At 48.1% G+C, this 17964-nt stretch overlaps 1 protein-coding gene across 1 annotated transcript in view; it reads left to right on the top strand.

Annotated features, from left to right (window-relative positions):
- The first annotated feature begins 7588 nt into the window (after positions 1-7588).
- Positions 7589-17964, top strand: part of LOC122383525 — a 55267-nt gene continuing 44891 nt past the window's right edge. Inside the window, exon 1 of the mRNA XM_043370033.1 lies at positions 7589-8025. The gene's annotated coding sequence lies outside the window, so the exon portion shown is untranslated. The remainder of the gene's footprint in view (positions 8026-17964) is intronic.

The raw sequence follows: 17964 nt of genomic DNA, 5'->3' as shown, positions 1-17964 counted from the left end.
ATTGCCATGAAACCGTGCTGAAACGGCAAGAGGACATTAGCTGGTTTGTCAGCGTGCCGCGCCGTCAGGGCACAGAGGCGTCCACGCTGCAGGACGCACTGCGGCTGAGCATGCAGCCTGACCGGCGCGAGCTACTCTGTCAGCACTGCCGCCATGACGAGTGCCGCGTCACCACCAAAATCAGCCAGCTGCCCAGGACGCTGATACTCCAGCTCAACCGGTACGTCTTCCTTGGGGAGGACTCGAAGAAAATCTGCGCATATGTCGGCATTCCCAAGTTTCTTTCGCTGAACGAGCACGTCGCGGACGACGTCACCCGGCCTCCCGAGTGGAAGTGCACAAAACCTCCCTTGTGCACCCTCTCCGACTTCGAGGAGTCTGAGGCGCCCAGCTCGGGCCCGTCGCCGTCGTCCACCGCCCGTGGACCGTCGTCAGTGCCGGCCGTTACCGCCGGCCTGCCAGAGACCGCCACCGCCGGCTCGCCGGGGTCGGCCAGAGTCGCGGCACCGACGTGCCCCCCGTCACCGACGACCGGTGCCGAGCCGCCGCCGCCGTCAGCGCAGGCCGAGCGTGTGGTGCTGGACGCCGACTCCGTGAAAGACGACCAGTCTCTCTCTTCAGTGGACCTGGCCGGCGACTTTACCTACCGGCTGGTGAGCGTCGTCAGCCACTACGGCAGCGCCACGCACTCCGGACACTACGTGTCGGACGTATACAGCGTCGGCAGGGAACGATGGTTCCACTGTGACGATCGCCGAGTCAGCTGTGTCGACGAGACCGACGTTCTGGATAATGGACCCCAGAGAAACGGCTATATTTTCTTTTACCTCCACAAAGACCTATGCAACCAAGTAGTCAGCGTGGAGGGTGCTGGCGGGGCACTATAACGGACTCGGCAGGGAGCACAGGTTCTGAGCGGCACCGGCGGCGGAACGACCCCGACCGCCTACTTGCGTATGAGTGTATGTGCGGTCGTGTGTGTGTGTGCTCGCGTGCGTGTAAATCGTGTATGGTGATATCACGTGCTATTTGTTCAAGTCAAAAATGTGTTATATGTAAACTATGAGACCAAATACACTTGATCCAGCATTCATAGACTTACCAATGGAATGAGCTGATGTTAAGACCGAAAATGCGTAATTCTATACTGCCTTTCCCAACAGAGTTTGAGGCGAAAGTGCCGGGTATGTCGATGGCTGTGCACAGTTATGTGTTTTTTAGAGCATTTTGTAAATTATTATACCGTTATATTTGATAAACTCACCCCGTCATTGAAAAGATATCGACTTCAGACTTTGTGTAAGCGTTAGCAGGCTTGTTGTCCATAAATTGAAAGCATTACATGCTGTACAGTAGGTCTACTAAAAAAGTCCCCCGCTCCAGAGGCGGCCGGCCGGCCGAACCCCCGGATTCCAGCCCCGACTCTATTGCGCAGGCCGCGGCAGTGACACGGGTCAGGTCGCGGCGCCCGGCGAGTGGGTCAGTTGGCGGCGGCCGGCCGTGGAGTGAGGACGCCGTGTGTGGGGCGCAGAGATGCCGCAGTGCAGAGGAGGGGAAGATAGTGACTCTGCACGATGCCGGAAACGATGCCGGAAACGATGCCTTTGTGATCTAAATTAAATACCTGCACTGCAGTGCATATCCTCCCTTCCTATTATATCATAATCCTTCAATAATCCGTAATGACCATTCAACGCAAGCAAGCAAACAAAACAACCCGTTTAGTGGCGACATCATCTCGGATAAAAAAGCGACAGTGATGATCATAGGCGCGGGAACTACTTTCAGACTGGGGGGCACACCATAATGGAGATCAACCTAGGGTACCCCCAAATCTAGTTTTCTCACCGGTTTTAGGCCACTTATTTGTCAACCCTTGGCTTTTTCAACAAAAAAAGAAAAAACATTTGCAAAAAAGTGCGGTATTTCGTCTCAAAGTTGTGGGGGCACCGCCCCCACGGCCCTAGAGTTGGGGGGGGGGGCAAGCTGCCCCCACTGCCCCCCGGCTCCCGCGCCTATGGTGATGATTAGAATTGACTTTGCGCGAGGGCAAATCGAGGGGTATATATGTATCATATGCCGAGTATTTTATTCCCATCTAGCAAATTAAGATTGGGGATCTTGTCCAACAAGTCAGCGGCCGTTCTAGACACAGATAAATGCTTTGTTTTCGGTCGCATCATTATCTGCAATAATTCGAAGCGAGGTTTAACCCTCGCCGGCCGAGAAGAAGGGGTGGATGCCGCCACCATGTATTTTTTTCTTTTTGCGGTAGCTCAAAGCACACTGATGATAGAAGGCTGACATTTCATATGCCTTACATTTGATTCAAGCTGGATCATTTGAAATCAACCACGTTTTCATTTCAGGTCACTTAACTATGACGTCTTAAGTAAACCTCTGCAGACTGCACGGTTGTCGGTTATAAAATGATGCAAATCCATAATGCACTTAGTGTCATGATATAAGCATAATGGGAAAATATGGAAACTGTTAATTTGGCGTCGGAAATGAGCTAAAACTATACCTCACGCACATGAAATCGTGACTTCATACATTCTTGGCAAGGTTTAATGCTTCACTTTTGCATTGTTCACCTTGCGTGTCGGAGTGCTCGTCAATAGGAGTGCTTCGTCAATAACTCCCGATCAAAATGAGCTAGCCAGTCGGGACAGCCATCAATGGACTCTCCAAGACTTACCGAATCAAATGTTATGCAGCATGTCCTCCTTTCAACAGCTTCGTGACCTGTGTTGCCCCAACATGACATTGACCTAAACATCCTAAATTGCTTCACCTAAGCAAAAAAGCATATAAATCGACGCGTCTGAGAACACTGAACAGAAAACACGATTGTATCGAAATGACGATAATGCGACCTTTTTTTGCGAAGCTATTCACCAAAAACCGATCCAATGCCTTGGGGCCCTTGACCTGCCCTAAGAGGTCACTGATATTTTAAAATGGGGTGGCAGCTGCGTCACGTAACGACGCAAGCGCTCGTTTTTTTCCGAGAGGCTCTAGCAATTAGCTCAATTATAGGAGCTTAACATGGGGATGGGGAATCGCTCCCTTCTCACTCACTATTTGGCCGGGATAGTGTTTACAATTATTGTTAAAATCTAACATTTTAAGATTTCAAATGATCCATTTTTCCCGCCCAAGTCTTTCAATTCAAGGTCATAACACCAGGTCACGTCAAGTGACCTTACCTCAAGGAAAGTTCCTGTGCTCATCATATCTAAATACATCGACTAACCGATCGCTTTAGAACCTTCAGTGATTTCAATGGGCAACAGTATATGTATTTGAAACGTTTACTTTGCAAGTTTGACATTGCTGACAGAAAGGTCGGGTCAATTTTGAGATCGCTAAAGTCAATGGGAGAAAGTTGAACTGCGCTTTTTTTGGACGGAACGCATAATAAACACTCTGAAAACATGTGGTGCCTGATGAGATACAATACTGAATGAGAAAATTGTTTGTTTTGTTGGGAGCCATCTTTTTCGGTCTGAGAAGGCCCTTGCAGAGCTATGACATAACTATGCTCTGGTGTAGTTATTTGGTTGTGCGAGCCAGCGACAGTGATCTGCGGACTCCGGAAGCGTGACTGTTCCCGTGGGACGATTGCCCTGTCGGGCGGTCCAGCCGTCTCCCCAACGGTCACCCGAAGAGGTGTCTTGGAATGGAACCGACATCAACTACAGGTTGGCTGGTGGGGTGACCTCCAGTCCAGAGAGGGAAGCATGAAGACTAGGGGCGATGCGGATTGGTTTTTCCTGAGGATAGCGAGGACGGAAGGAATCTAGCACCCTTGACCCTTCCTTATACTGAATGTATCTTAGGCTGTTAAATCTTCTAAGCGTTTTTTTCTCGACATCGTCAAGGTGCCATTAATAAAAATATGAAATCCGGGAGGATAAATTAAATATAGAAATTGTGGCCAACAGAACATTATCAGTTGCGTTCAACATACTCGTAAGCATGATCACACACCCAGCTTACACATGAGCCATGTAATAAATATTTTTGATAGACATGCTTAAGTTATGAAATCATCTAAAGTGTTTGTAAAGTTTCACGATACGTATCTAATATCCTGCTATCCATCATGACCATTTCTGGTCAGGTCATGTCTTTGAACATAGGCCAAATTCTTCAAATGACCTCCCTCGCCGACACAGGGAGGGAGGGTTGATGCAACCCCCCCCTCCAAGGTGTTTCGCGAATAACTCGCGTAAAAAGCGGCCGATCGCGACGAAACTTTAAGTACCCTCGCATTGATCAATCTTACACCTACCCTGAAAATTTCATGACCCTGACCCAAATGACCTTTGATCTGTGACCTCTTTTCCGAGACCATGTTTGGCCGGAATCGCGATTCGGCGTATGTCGGCTCGCATTAGCCGCGCGTTTGCAAGCTTTTCGTGGTTTCAAGCGTTCAAACATGTGATTTGATGTTGCTCCGATGCATTAGGGTGGGTGTCAAGATCACCTGAAGGTCAGGTCAGGTCATTGACCTTTGGTGACCTCGGTTCACTTTTTCGAGTTTTACATGTTTCTACGCCAGTTTTTGGAGCTGAATTCGAATTGAGCAACCATTTGAACATTTACGAAGTAGTTTTGGTGCCTTCGTAACATGTTACGAAGCTGTCAGAGGCGAATGACAGGTATTACGAATACCCGTCGTGACCCCTACCGGTTGACCTGACCTGACCTGACCCGACCTGGTCTAAATGCTTTATGACATCATCTCTGATCAAAAATAGCACGATATTCGTGATCAGCACCCCGGAAAACCCCATAGCAGCCACACTTTACGACTTTCTAACAGGTCCCCATTTTCCCGATTTTCGGGCCATTGACCTGACCTGGAAGGTCACCCGATGACCTAGGACCTTAAAATCGGGTATCATCGGCTTCCTCTCGTGACGGGCAGCACGCTCGTTTTTTCCGCGAAGCTCTAGCTCAATCAGGGGCCAAGCGCGAGGGGGGTCGTGCCAACCCCGCCCCCCCCCCCTTGTGCCGTCGAAGGATGCAAAATGGCCTGTGCCGGTGAGGCTTAAAGATCAACTTTTGATTCATTCGAAGCGTTTTGATAGGAGGAACACGAGGCTGGTAAAATTAATTTCATGCAGGTTTAGCTTAAAACTTTTAGTGTTTGTGGAAAAGCAATTGGTTTTCTCATAATACCGATGGTGGCAGTTGCTGTTATTTGCGTGCTAAGCCGTTGACCTTAATTAAATCTGACAATATTATTCAGACATAGCGGTAAACGAGCTGCTTGTTGTGTTAGGTTAGGCTCTTTCGGTCGATTTCAGAGTGGGAAGGATGACAGGAATTAGGGGGAGACAGGGGGCCTGGGCGGGAGTCCTGAGCCTCATGCTCCGCTGGGGCCGAGCCCATCACGTGGGTTGGATTGCCCTGATACATGGATAGCCCTGGGCGGTGTTTCAACTCGGCCCCGCGTTGCAGCACGCTGCGCTGCGCTGCCATGCATTGTAGCGGCGGTTGATATGAATTCGGCTCCACGCTAGCGTTAAGAGCTTCCGAGTCTGTTGATGTTTCCATGGAAATTGGAAACCCAATGCACCGGTGCGCACAATGCATCCTGTCCAAGCAAAATTTTACCATCGATGACCTCTGGTGACATGACCTTTTGCTCTGAACCGATCTAAAATTGGCTGAAGTATTTTTCTTCTTTTTGCTACTTTCGACGCTACTTCGAATACCACTTAAATGTCCAAAGCTGAGTTATAAGAATGATGCTCAATCCCCATTTCCCCTCCAACAGGGCGTGAGAGTCTAGGCATTCCTGTGGGGCACGGGCTAACAATGACTATCTCATAATCATTGTGGCCATGAACATCTACTGCCATTCTTTAACACCGGTTTCGCTGCGCTGAGCGGTGGCCGTCTCGTTTGTTGGATTCTACAGCTGGCTGGCGGAAAGCGTTACTGGCCGCCCGTCCACCGCCCGCGGGCCGGACCGAGCGGTCCCGCTGACCCTACCTGACCTGATACCGGCGCGATACGGGACAGGCATACGGGGGTTCGGCTCAGCGAAGGCAGCGCCCACTGGTGCTGGGGACTTTTTTAATAGACCTACTGTACATGCAACATCTTTTTTGCGCCAGTTTCGTCTAAAATATGTCAAGGCGCGACGGGAACAATTGTAACATTTTTTGCAGGGGTTAACCCTATTAGTGGCAGGCTCCTGGCTACCCCATATTAGTGGCAGGGGGGGGGGGTCTGTTTACGACCCCCCTTGATATCTCGAGATCTAACCGGCCGATTTTCAAAATTCAAACGGCATTCGATTTGGCTCAACGAGATCTACATTTCTAAAAAAAATAAAATTAAAAAATGTCAATAGGGGGGTAGAGGGGGGTAAAAACGGGCAAATTGCAGATACATTTTAGACTGTTTATCACGGCCAGGTTTCTGAACCAATCTTAACGCAACTTTTGCCGATCGATAGAGAATGAACCAGGAATTCACATGGATCCTAAAAATATGCATTTTCTAAAATCATAGGCGGATACAGATCATTGAGATTGTGGGTACACAAAAAGTATAGTAAATAAGGTTTTTGTTGGTACTGTTTCTAAAAAGGGTGGCAATGGTCTTGTTATGTTACAATTTTCTTATGAGAGAACGACTAAAATTGTATTGGTCATGCATAGGCGGTGTCAGGGCACCTATGTTGGGAGGTAAAAAATAACCCCCCTTTTTGGACGCCTGGATCCGCCTATTATAGCAAAAACGTGTCAAAAGAGGATGCACAATAACTTTGTATATGTTATCACATGATACCTTTCATTCACTGTTCGTAAAACTGGTGCAGCATCGTGATCTTCGCCCAAATGACTCGCTTCACGAATAGGACCCCCAATTCCCAGTGCTCTGGAGCCGCCCCTGGTTAAGTTATGAACTTGAAATTTTCAGGGAATGTGCCCAATTTAGTTTTAGGAAAAGTCAGAAAATTTCAGCATCGTAGCTTCAGCGGTTTCGGAGATATTCCCGAAAAACCTGAGGGGTGGATAAAAACAACCCCCCCTGCCACTAATAGGGTTAAATATAACAGGTTATAGGACAGTGGCCATTATGTCAAAGTCGTCAAATTTTCAAGGAAGATGAAACATTACTAGAATTAAGAGAACTGTAAGTTTTATCGCAATCGGCAGCTTTTTACGCGATTTATTTGCGAAAAACCGAGGGAGAGGAGGTCCATCCAACCTGCATATGTGCGAGGTTTTAAGCCTTTTTTCCTGAGAAGAACCGTGCCTACCAAGTCTGTGAAGATGAAGAAGTGTCCAATATCTTTCGTTAAAGGGACTGTCCCACCTTTGCATTAGTTCTGAGTTGAGATAGCCAAGTTGGCGGCCAGGCTCAGAAACCACTATATATCCTGGTCGCAATATCCTCAGTTTCGTGGTGTTAAAGAAATTCGTTCCCTTCATTTGAAAAGTGGGCCTTAGCTAAGGCCCTATCTCTTAACTATTAACGGCCATTTGATGACGTCATCAGCCGTTTCACGCGTTCGACCTGTTTTACGAATAAGTTGAAATCGGCGCCGGGGAAATGTAACGCTGGCGCGCTACATTTTTAACGCAAATTTTCCAACATTCTCTCATGGCGACGACGGCGTGTGCACCGGGGTTTGGGCGCCGGCGCTGGCCTCACCGCACCGCCGCGCCGGCAAACAGCCCCGGGCCACGCCGGACCAAAAGGGTACGGCCGGGGCGAGAGGGGACCCGGCCGTCAAAACAACCCGGGCGCAGAGGCGGAGGAAGGAGGAGAAGGAGGAGACCACGCGAAGAGCAGGACGAACACCAGTACCTGAGGACGCCTCTGTCAGCCATGAGGCAGCTGCACTGGAGAGCCGAGGGAAAACGAGGCCAGGAGGGGGGAGTCAGAATCGGGACCGGGAGCTGAGCAGCGGCGGGCCAGGACGTCGGCTGGGCCGGACGGCCCGTGTGGCCGGACGGCCCTGCAATACAGGCGGAGGGCTCATCAGCAGCGGTAGGCCATCGGCGGGGCCCGGCCGGCCCTGCCGGCCGCACGGCCCGTCAACCGGGCGGCGCTGAAAGAAGAGTCGGGGTCTGCAACCCAGCAGCGACGGAGGAGACCAGGGCGGCCGACCACCTTGGACCGCCAGCCATGTCAGCAGCAGCAGCCGCTGGCCACCTGCAGCCTCTGCACCATCAGCTCAGGCAAGGTTTGGCCAGGATCTGGTCGGGCGCTGGGCTGCTAACCTTCTATCCTTTGCCCAGCTCCGACCCACTGATGTTTCTCTCTGATCTTTTATAAAGGGGATTCTTTTCAATATTGGTCTGGGCACAGTTAGGGGATTTATTTAGGATGTTTAAAATGTTAAACAAAAAGGGGGGGTGTATTCAACGGAAACTGCGCTATCTGCTGTCTGATTCTGTAAATTGTCGACCACAATAATTTTCATAAATGCTTATAATTGGGTAGCCACTAGCCATGTTTGGATATTGTGAATCATGAAGGAAAGGTTGGTAATTTAATCGACGAAACTGTCTAGCTTTTCGCGCTGAACATATTTTTTAACGACAAGCTGTCCTAGTTATCGCGTAGGAATTACATTTTTTAACGTTGAATCTGTCTGGTTCCTTTAATTGTAAATACATAGCGTAGTAAAATGTAACCACATTTTTGATGAGGATGTGTTGATGACGGATCAATATGACGGGAAACCCAGGAATGTCACGGGGAAGCCGCGAGTACGACAGCGAAACACGAATCTGACACTGCATATTTAGGTGGTACCTCTTTGCACTGTTTTATTAAATGCTTTTTCATCCAGAAGCATTTGTTAGGAGATAAGTTTCCGCTACCTTTGGTGTAAATTGACGACGATATTCATAAGGAACTTTCAGCAGTTGATCAAGTTATTCCCGGCAAACATTTGAGAGCGAGACCAATTCATCAGCTCTTTGTAGGTCTGAGATATATGTTTATTTCTTACCTATCCTTAGCAACCGATTATAGAATTTGGCACGCAGGCTGATAAATTCATGATTTGGTCCTTATTAATGAAGGGTTGCTGGTTAATCTAACGCATCCATTGTGATTATTCTTCGCTTCCGAAAGCATAAATATGTTTTGTTGTCGTTGTTCTTCTTTAGCTTAACGTCAACTGCTATTGTCCATTTACATATGTAGAAATAACTAGGATTTAATGAAATGGAAAACGACGCTTGTCTGTACATTGAACATCGGTACTTTTCTCTCGCAGGAATATAAATGTTAAATTATTTACTTCGGCTAGCCTGCATCTAACATTTATCGTGTTGCTGTTCTTGCATACGATTTAAATCATCTTTTCATGCCACGAACGATTATGACGTATGACTTAATTAGGTAATTGATAGCATTGCGATCACCAACAGCCGACAAAGGATAGTGCTCCTCACTGACAAGTAATGGGCTCCAGCGCCCCAGTGACCGTGTCTCGCTCGGCGGCCGCGCTGCCGGTCCCATGTTTTGACGGCCAGCCGCCGCGCCGATTCACCCCTCGGAATGCGTAGTGGGGGAAGGACACGCAGGGGGAGGGGACGCTCCGGCCAGGCGGCGGCGCACAGTCGCCGGCCGGCCCGCTCGACGCGGGGGCGCCCGCAAATGGCGGCCGGCGCGGTGTGAAGGGAGTGCGGGCCGCTGGACACCGAGCCGGATTGATGACGTCACCATCCTGACTACGGGGGGACTCATGTAAGATACAGAGTAGCGAAACGGGTTCCGATGTAGCATTTTATGTACGATCAACACATTGAAAACAATATTATATTTGTGGTCAATTAGCTTACCCTTTCGCAATGAACCAATTTTGGCAATGTCATGGATAATTAGTACGAGCATGTTCGATCAAATTTAGAAGTGAACTTATAAGCTCGGTTGGAAATGTTAATAATTATCTTATCTCTTAAAATTTTTAGCAGTTAATCAGTTACGTTTGGTCATGTTGCAAATAAACACGGCGATTTATGTATAAACCGGTCCGTCGCGCCGGTCAATCGGTATGAAGCCCTATTGGTGTATGATCTGTTGGGTGCTGGTCTACTAGCGCTAGTTCTCTCTTTCTCTCTCTCTCTCTCTCTCTCTCTCTCTCTCTCTCTCTCTCTCTCTCTCTCTCTCTCTCTCTCTCCCTCCCTCTCTCTTTCTCTTTCTCTTTCTCTTTCTCTTTCTCTTTCTCTCTTTCTCTCTCTCTTTCTCTTTCTCTTTCTCTCTCTCTCTCTCTCTCTCTCTCTCTCTCTCTCTCTCTCTCTCTCTCTCTCCCCTCTCTTTTTCTTTCGCTTCTCCGCACCGATAACAACGAGCGTTCGGTGGAAGATATTTATAGCAACCAAGCGGAGGTGCGCCCACGAACTGGGGTCAGCGGACAGTGTCGCGGGCCGGTGGACAGTCTCGGAGGCCGCCGGCAGCGGCCGGACCTGGCTCACTAATGATCCGCTGGTATCCCTCGCGCCGTCAACAAAGGGGAGAGACGGGATCGGGCTGATTCCGGCTCCGAGTGAACGGCGGTAGTTTGGAATTGGATTATTATGAATACTGCGCATGATACACCGAACGCTACCGTGCGGTACCTTATGGTGGAAAATGGATGACGTCACACGAGAAGGTGTTATTGTAATTGCGACTTATTTAAGTCAAATAAGCAGCAATTTCGGCATAAGGTTGGTAATCTTTTTTTTGTGTGTGGCTTCGGTAATTTCGTGATTAGATACTTCATTCGGTATCGGCATGACGATGATGGTTTCGTAGTGTGACGATTATGGTTTTGTTGTGGACAACGCTAATAGGTATCTGTCGGGCTGGTGGGCGTTCCATTCGTAACAAAGGGCCAGGGGCCTTTACTCGCGGTATTCAACAGGAGGTGCCGTGCTCGGTAAAGCACCACTGACTCTGATTAGGTATACCTCCACTGCCAGTCTTGTTCTGACTTGATTCTCACGTCCTCTCCTCTCTCTCTATTTCTCCCTCTCCTTCGTATCTCTCTCTTCCTCTCTCTCTCTCTCTCCCTCTCTCTCTTCCTCTCTCTCTCGCTTCCTCTTTCTCTCTCCCTCTTTTTATCTCTCTCTCTCTTTTCATCTCTCTGACTCTGTCTCTCTTTCTCTCTCTCTCTCTCTCTCTCCCTCTCTCTCTCTCTCTCTCTCTCTCTCTCTCCCTCTCTCTCTCTCTCACCCTTACGACGAACACGCAGCTACACGTATGTACAGTCACTCAGGCGGGAACGGGAGACACCTTTCGAAGGCTGGAGGATTCACGATTCGCCCACCACGTAGGCATGATATTCTCGCACATATAACCAGGAACCTAAGATTAGAAACGAGGCCCCAGTTATGACACAAATGAAACATATGACATAATAGGACGTGTTGAGCCCGGGTGAAAAGAGAGGAAGGAGCATGCGACCACGCCCCTGCGCGTTAAGTTCTGCCGGTAAGGACGCATCATTGGGGGGAGAAGGGACCTGAAAAAAACGTCCAAGTCTAGTTACATGAGAGAAGACGGGAACGGGACACTAAGACACCTAGGAGCACGCAGTAAAGCGCGAACATACGCTTGTGACCGGAGGGCGGCACTGTAAGACGCGATATACGCTGGTAGTCGGGGAGACACCGTAAGACGCGATACGCTGGTAGTCGGGGAGACACCGTAAGTCGCGAACATAGGTCCCTCACTGGTACTTACACCTCGATAGGTTCGGGAATAACTCCAGTAGAGTTCGGGTAAAATTTAAATATAGGAAGGGCCTGCGTCAAGCTCGGACGTATCCATCACTGGCAGGGTGGATGCCATCGGCAGAGCGGCAGAGAACGTTATATGCGATACAATGGTAACCCAGTGACCGCAGTTAGTCGATGAACGGATCCACATCGCGGTGAGTCGGGTAAATTGGGGGACATTGTGCATTTGTTTATTTAGGTAGGCTGCGACGGCAGTTTAATACGAGGTGCCTCGGAAAGTTACGCCGTAAGACGCTAGTCCGGTTCCAGGACGGTACGCGCCGTAAGTCGCGAATACGCATTAAAGCGGTGCCAGCCGTAATAAGGCGCGAAATATACGCTGTAAGTCGTCACGTCGTCATCATAGGACAAGGACGCGGTAAGACGCGAATTATACGCCGGTGATCGGATAGAGACACCGTAAGTCGCGATTATACGCCGGTTATCGAGGGACGATACCATAAGACGCGAATTATACGCTGTAAGTCGTCACTTAGTCGTTATAGGGCAAGGACGCTGTAAGGCGCGAGTTATACGCCGTAAGTCGTCGGGAGATGCAGTAAGACGCGAGATGATACGTAGTAAGACGTGCTTTTTGATCCCAAATGTAGACCATCGATGAGTAGAAAGGGCCCATTAGGCGGAACGTGTAGAATTAATTGATGTGTTTCGATAAACTCCGATAGGCAGAGTGGAAGTTCAAAGGTTCCAAGGGTACTCCAGAGCCGAGGTAATTTAGGACGTGGGATCGACTGCAGGGATAGAAAAAGGGGAGGGAAGCGAGACGTCGCAGTTTGGTAATACGGACAAGTTTGAGTCAGATGAGTGAAAGTGTGTGAGACTGGATGAGTGTCTGCGGGAGCAATTGCGCTTAGGTTAATCAGTTCGACCACCTAGCACCCTTCTATTATCCTCAGGGATGGACCATACCCGAGGAACTCAGAACAAACGCTTAACTGCCCCCCTGTTTTTTTTTGTGGCGGTGAGGCCCAATGATGCAGTGCCTGTGTGTTCGCCAAAGACTGACTTGCCTCTATATGGCCTCGCTACCTACACTCTACACCGATGGCGGATGACAGCGATCAAAGTCCGCACAGAGCCGACCTGCTACCGGGGCGAACCAAACAGAGCCCAGGACGAATGAGGAGAGAGGCCCCCCTACATTATCCAGATGAGAGAGAGCAACTGAGTAAATTGGAAGGCTAATTTAAAATAAATTATTTTGCATAAATATGTACAACGATACGTGTTTGATGGTGAATATTAAACGGAAATTAAATCTTAATTATTAACCAATTTGCACCTATACATTCTAAATTTTCATTACATTTCGTACTCAGGGTCAAATGCTAGCTTGATTTCAGCTTGTAAGCTGTAAGGATAGTAGGACTTCGCATCTTCCCATTGAAACTAGAATACCCGACTTTGACTCAGATAGCGAGGCCGTAAGTCTATACATGTCGCTCCCCTGTGAGTGATATGCCTGCCAACGCGACTCTCGCACTTACTTAAGGTATTGGGAACAGGGCATGGGTTGCAGTTGCCTACTGATAAATTTGATTTGAAGGGAGCGTAGGCAGAGAGAAACATCAGGCAACCTTTTAATATCCCATCGTGAATGCCCACCAACCCTGTGTGACCCATGCCTAGTAATGTGTAGCAGTCTATGTGCCCGCCAGTGAATGACCAGCCTCGCACACACACTGATCAGTAGCCCGACATCCCGCTACAGAAATCTCGCACTTTATTTATAATTCGAGTCGGGCTATCGTTTTTATCCAACAGACTTAGGTACATTGACTAGGTATCATCAAGGTATCATATTGCAAACTACAAAATGCCTAATCAGAGACACTTTTGTTATTGTGTGAGCCGCGTCATATTTGAAAGCAAATATATTTGCTGCCAAATTTCCCCCCTCATTGGCATGAAGTAAATCCTTCATTACGTCACAAATCCGATCTAAATGACGTCACGATGAAATATAAAAATCGCAATATCTCAAAAAGTAGAGTATGAAAACGCGTAAAAACTTGCAGAATTCGTCACAATACCTTGAGTATCATTTTTGAATCCTAAACGGGACTTTTTTGAAGGTGGGATAGTCCCTTTAAGTCAAAGTTTTGGAAAAAATTGTGTTGCTGTAGCCTGTAAGCTAACATGTTAAAATTGTCCCCGGGTGGTGTTACTTTTGACCCCGTATCTGGGGTGAATTGTAACGGCTGAATTGACTTTTTCGGACAACAATTTTGACCCGAAAAAGAAGTTATTTCGGAAATGTTTTAACTGCATTTTAAAGACAACACATCGTAGTTTCTGATAATAAAAGAAAGAACTTTATAACTGCAAACGTGTTTGCACCAAGTGATAAAATGCAAAAAATGTTACAATTGACCCCGTTCTCCCCTACGTTTTTGACATTGTTGAGCAGCATAAATAGCACCATAGTCATAGGCGGTGGAACGGGGAGGGCACCAGGGCACCGTGCCCCCCTTTGATTTTGACATTTTAACATTAGCCCTATGGGCGTTGTATGGAAATTGGAAAGAATGGGACCAAAAGTCGGCAGTGCCCCCCTCCCATTAAAGGTAGTGTGCCACCTTCCAATGATTTCCCATTTTATTTTTCCTAGGATAAAAAGCTTCTGACTGGGATGCTCCAAATGGGTTTCAGAACTGTTCAATGCTCGAGAGAGATTTCTGCAATCTATTCAACCTTGCCGGTCTTACCCAATGGGTCACCCAACCAACCTACCCCAGATCAGGAAACATCCTTGATTTGGTACTGACTTCTGAGACAGATCGCCTTGGACTGTTGGAGGTTTGTCCCCCACTCCCAGGTTGCGATCATTGCCCAACTCTTTTTGATTATATATTTGAGATGCAAAGTGCAAATGTGCCCTCAGGTCCCCCACAGATGAGCAGGAGAGCCTGGAGCAGAGGTCGTTATGAACTGATGTGCCAGAGTCTAAGGACTATTGACTGGGATCTTGAATTAGCACATCGTGATTGCAATGATTCCTTCAACCACTTTACTAAGCTTATCTGTGAATTGACAGACGAGTTTGTACCTGAACAGACATCAAACAGAGGTAAACCATCCTGGCAAAAGAGACCCCCTACTAGTCTAATGCACCGTCGGCGCAGGGCATGGCAGACCTACAAATTAGTAAGGGAACGTAAAGGGAGAAAAGCTCATGAGTCTCGCATGGCCTATCAAGAGTTTGCTTCTGTCAATAAGGAGTTAAAAGGGTTTACTGTGAGATCCCAGAGTCTGTATGAAGCTAGCCTAATGGAGAGGTCCGCTGAAAACCCTAAACTCCTGCACTCCTACATCAGATCCAGGAAGGTGGGATGCCCATCTGTTGGCCCCCTGCTTCTCCAATCTGGGGAAGTGAGTGATGACGCCCAGGCTATGACTGAAGTGTTTGCCACCTCTTTTGCATCGGTGTATTCGACTAACTCACCAACCAACCCTGCCCCTCACCAGGAGTTTGACGGGTCACTTCAAAATGTTGACCTGACGACCGAAGACATTTGCTCTGCGCTGATGGCCCTTGACCCACACTCAGCCATGGGCCCTGACAGACTGAATCCCTTGGTACTTAGGAGTTGTGCTGCCGAACTGGCTCGTCCCTTACTCATGATATTTTCCAGATCTCTCCAGGAAGGCCAACTGCCTGTCCTATGGAAGCTGTCCCATGTTATACCGATATTCAAAAAAGGCCGACGATATGACCCACTTAATTACAGGCCCATCAGTTTAACTTCTGTGGTGTGCAAGAGCATGGAACGAATTATTTGTGCCAAACTTCGTGACTACCTGGAATCAAATGACTTACTGACACCAAACCAGTTTGGTTTCAGGGCAGGCAGGTCAACTATGGATCAGCTGTTACTTGTGTATAACGCCGTTTCGAGAGCAGCTGACATGGGTGGAGTCACAGATGTAATATTCTTCGATTTCAGCAAGGCGTTTGATGTGGTCTGTCACGATTTGATGATTGCTAAGCTGAGGTCTCTGGGTATCCATGGCCGTTTGCTTGATTGGCTTTCCTCATTCCTATATGGCAGGGAGATGCAGGTTTGTGTTAAGGACTGTAGGAGCCGGCCAAGGAATGTCCTTAGTGGTGTCCCACAGGGTAGTGTCCTTGGACCACTTCTGTTCCTAGTATATGTGAACAGCATAGCCTCACAGTTAATTAACAAGCAGTTATAAAATTTTCGCCGATGATCTTAAAATGTATGCCTGTGTGTCTCATGCTCCCGCTCTATCAACACTGTCTCATTATCAACATGTGCAGAAAGACATTGACCTCTTACACACCACAGCAGCATCATGGGGTCTTAGAAGGAACTCAGATAAATGTGTCGTGCTAAGATTTGCCAACTCTAGATCAAAGCTAGTCTCTCCAGAGTACTTCCTTGACGGCCAACAGATCCCTTCTGCTGAGAGCCATCTGGACTTGGGCATTACCATTGACTGCCAATTAAAGTTTCACGAGCACATCAGGGGTGTGGTTCGTAAGGCTAGTGGTTTGGCACAGAATCTGTTAAAGTCGACTGTCTGCCGATCGCGTGAATTCATGTTGTTTCTATTGCTTACTCATATTCGTCCAATGCTTGAATATTGCTCTTGTGTCTGGTACACTGGCTACACAGAGGATATGCGACTCTTGGAGAGGGTTCAGCGACGTTGGACCAAGCGAATCGATGGGCTAGCCTCATTGAGCTACGCTGATCGCTTGCAGGAGCTGAACTTTTATTCGGTTCAGGGTCGATTGACACGCGCTGATCTCATTCAGTGTTGGAAAATCTTCAATGGGAAGTCTTGCATTGCTCCTAATGAACTGTTTAGCCTGTGTCCCCAAACTCGCACCAGAGGTCACTGTCACAAGATCTTTCCCTTGCACTCACGCACAGATGTCAGGAAGCGTTTTTTCACTGTGAGGTGTATGCATATTTGGAATGCCCTACCCGCAGAGGTGGTATGTGCCCCAAACCTATCTAGGTTCAAGGAGGCCCTACATGACACTTTGCATGGGAGTTTGTTCGCCTATGTCTAACGTTACTTGAACAACTATACAAAACTTTAGCGCGCTGCATATTCTGCCGGCCTCTCTGCACTGCATTCATTTTTTTTCTCTGTGAAAAACCACAGTGTGTTTGTACATGCATACACGCCGGACTCAACGGAAGACGCTAAATTCCAGCTTTCTGCGCTCGCCAACCACAAGTAAAGATCTCCCTCGGCTGGCGCGTCTAGGATTCAGGGTTCCTGTCTGTCCTACTCTTTCCTTCCATCTACATTTCTTGACACTGGGAACCCAACCAGGTGAGTCAACCAGGTGAGTCTGTTTTTACCTAATATCGCAAAAGAATCAAAAATGGGCCTGGAATAGTGTTTTTTTCGCCTAAAAGTTTATCGGTTTTTTCGATATGTATAACAACTGTAGTGGGCTGACCTGCAAACAGGCGTCGGCAGCAATCGCGAATGCGGCGCACATGTGACAATAAGCAAAGGTCATTATAGAGTTACGACCTACGGGAATGAGTTATCAGCTGTCTAATCGTAGACAAGACAATGTCGAACTTAACCTTCGCCCCAGTGGGGGGGGGGGCATATGTTACCACCCTGTCACGTTTTTTGCGTGTGAATAAAAAACCGCGGCGCGTAGCGCCGCGCCGCTTGGCGTAGCTTTTGGTACATCAATTTTGGACATTGTGTGAAATTTTTGACCCCAGGTCATGTCAGGTCAGGTCACCAGGTCAAGTTAACTGACCAAGCCTAAAAAAAAGTTTGCAGTCATGTCCAGCCGGCAGTGTTTTTCAGAAAGGTTTTAAACTTGGTGGATTGCATGATATTATGGGTGCCTACAATTCGTTTATCTCGGATTTTTTATATCCGTGACCTAAGGTCAGGTCAGTGGCGTGACCTTTCCATTACAAGTCAATGGAGAAAAATGAAAATGCCTCTAGATCCGTGTGTACGCATAGGAACAGTCCAAATATTTCAGAATCACAATGATTTGGACCACCCGTGATGACCAAGGTGTCATTTTTGCTGATAGCCTCTAGAAAGGTCATCCGAGGTCATTTGAGGCTACAAACAGATTTTTGCCAATAACTCGCGATTGGAAAGAGATAGAACGCTGGGGATGGTCTCATTGTGTTTGTCTTGCCGAGACGCATCGACTGATATGCAACATGAC

The sequence above is a fragment of the Amphibalanus amphitrite genome, unplaced genomic scaffold (assembly GCF_019059575.1).
Source record: "Amphibalanus amphitrite isolate SeventyFive unplaced genomic scaffold, NRLGWU_Aamphi_draft 000166F_arrow, whole genome shotgun sequence".
Classification (NCBI taxonomy): Eukaryota; Metazoa; Arthropoda; class Thecostraca; order Balanomorpha; family Balanidae; genus Amphibalanus; species Amphibalanus amphitrite.
Note: the sequence above shows the minus strand (reverse complement) of the source record. Positions and strands in the feature narration are given on the sequence as shown.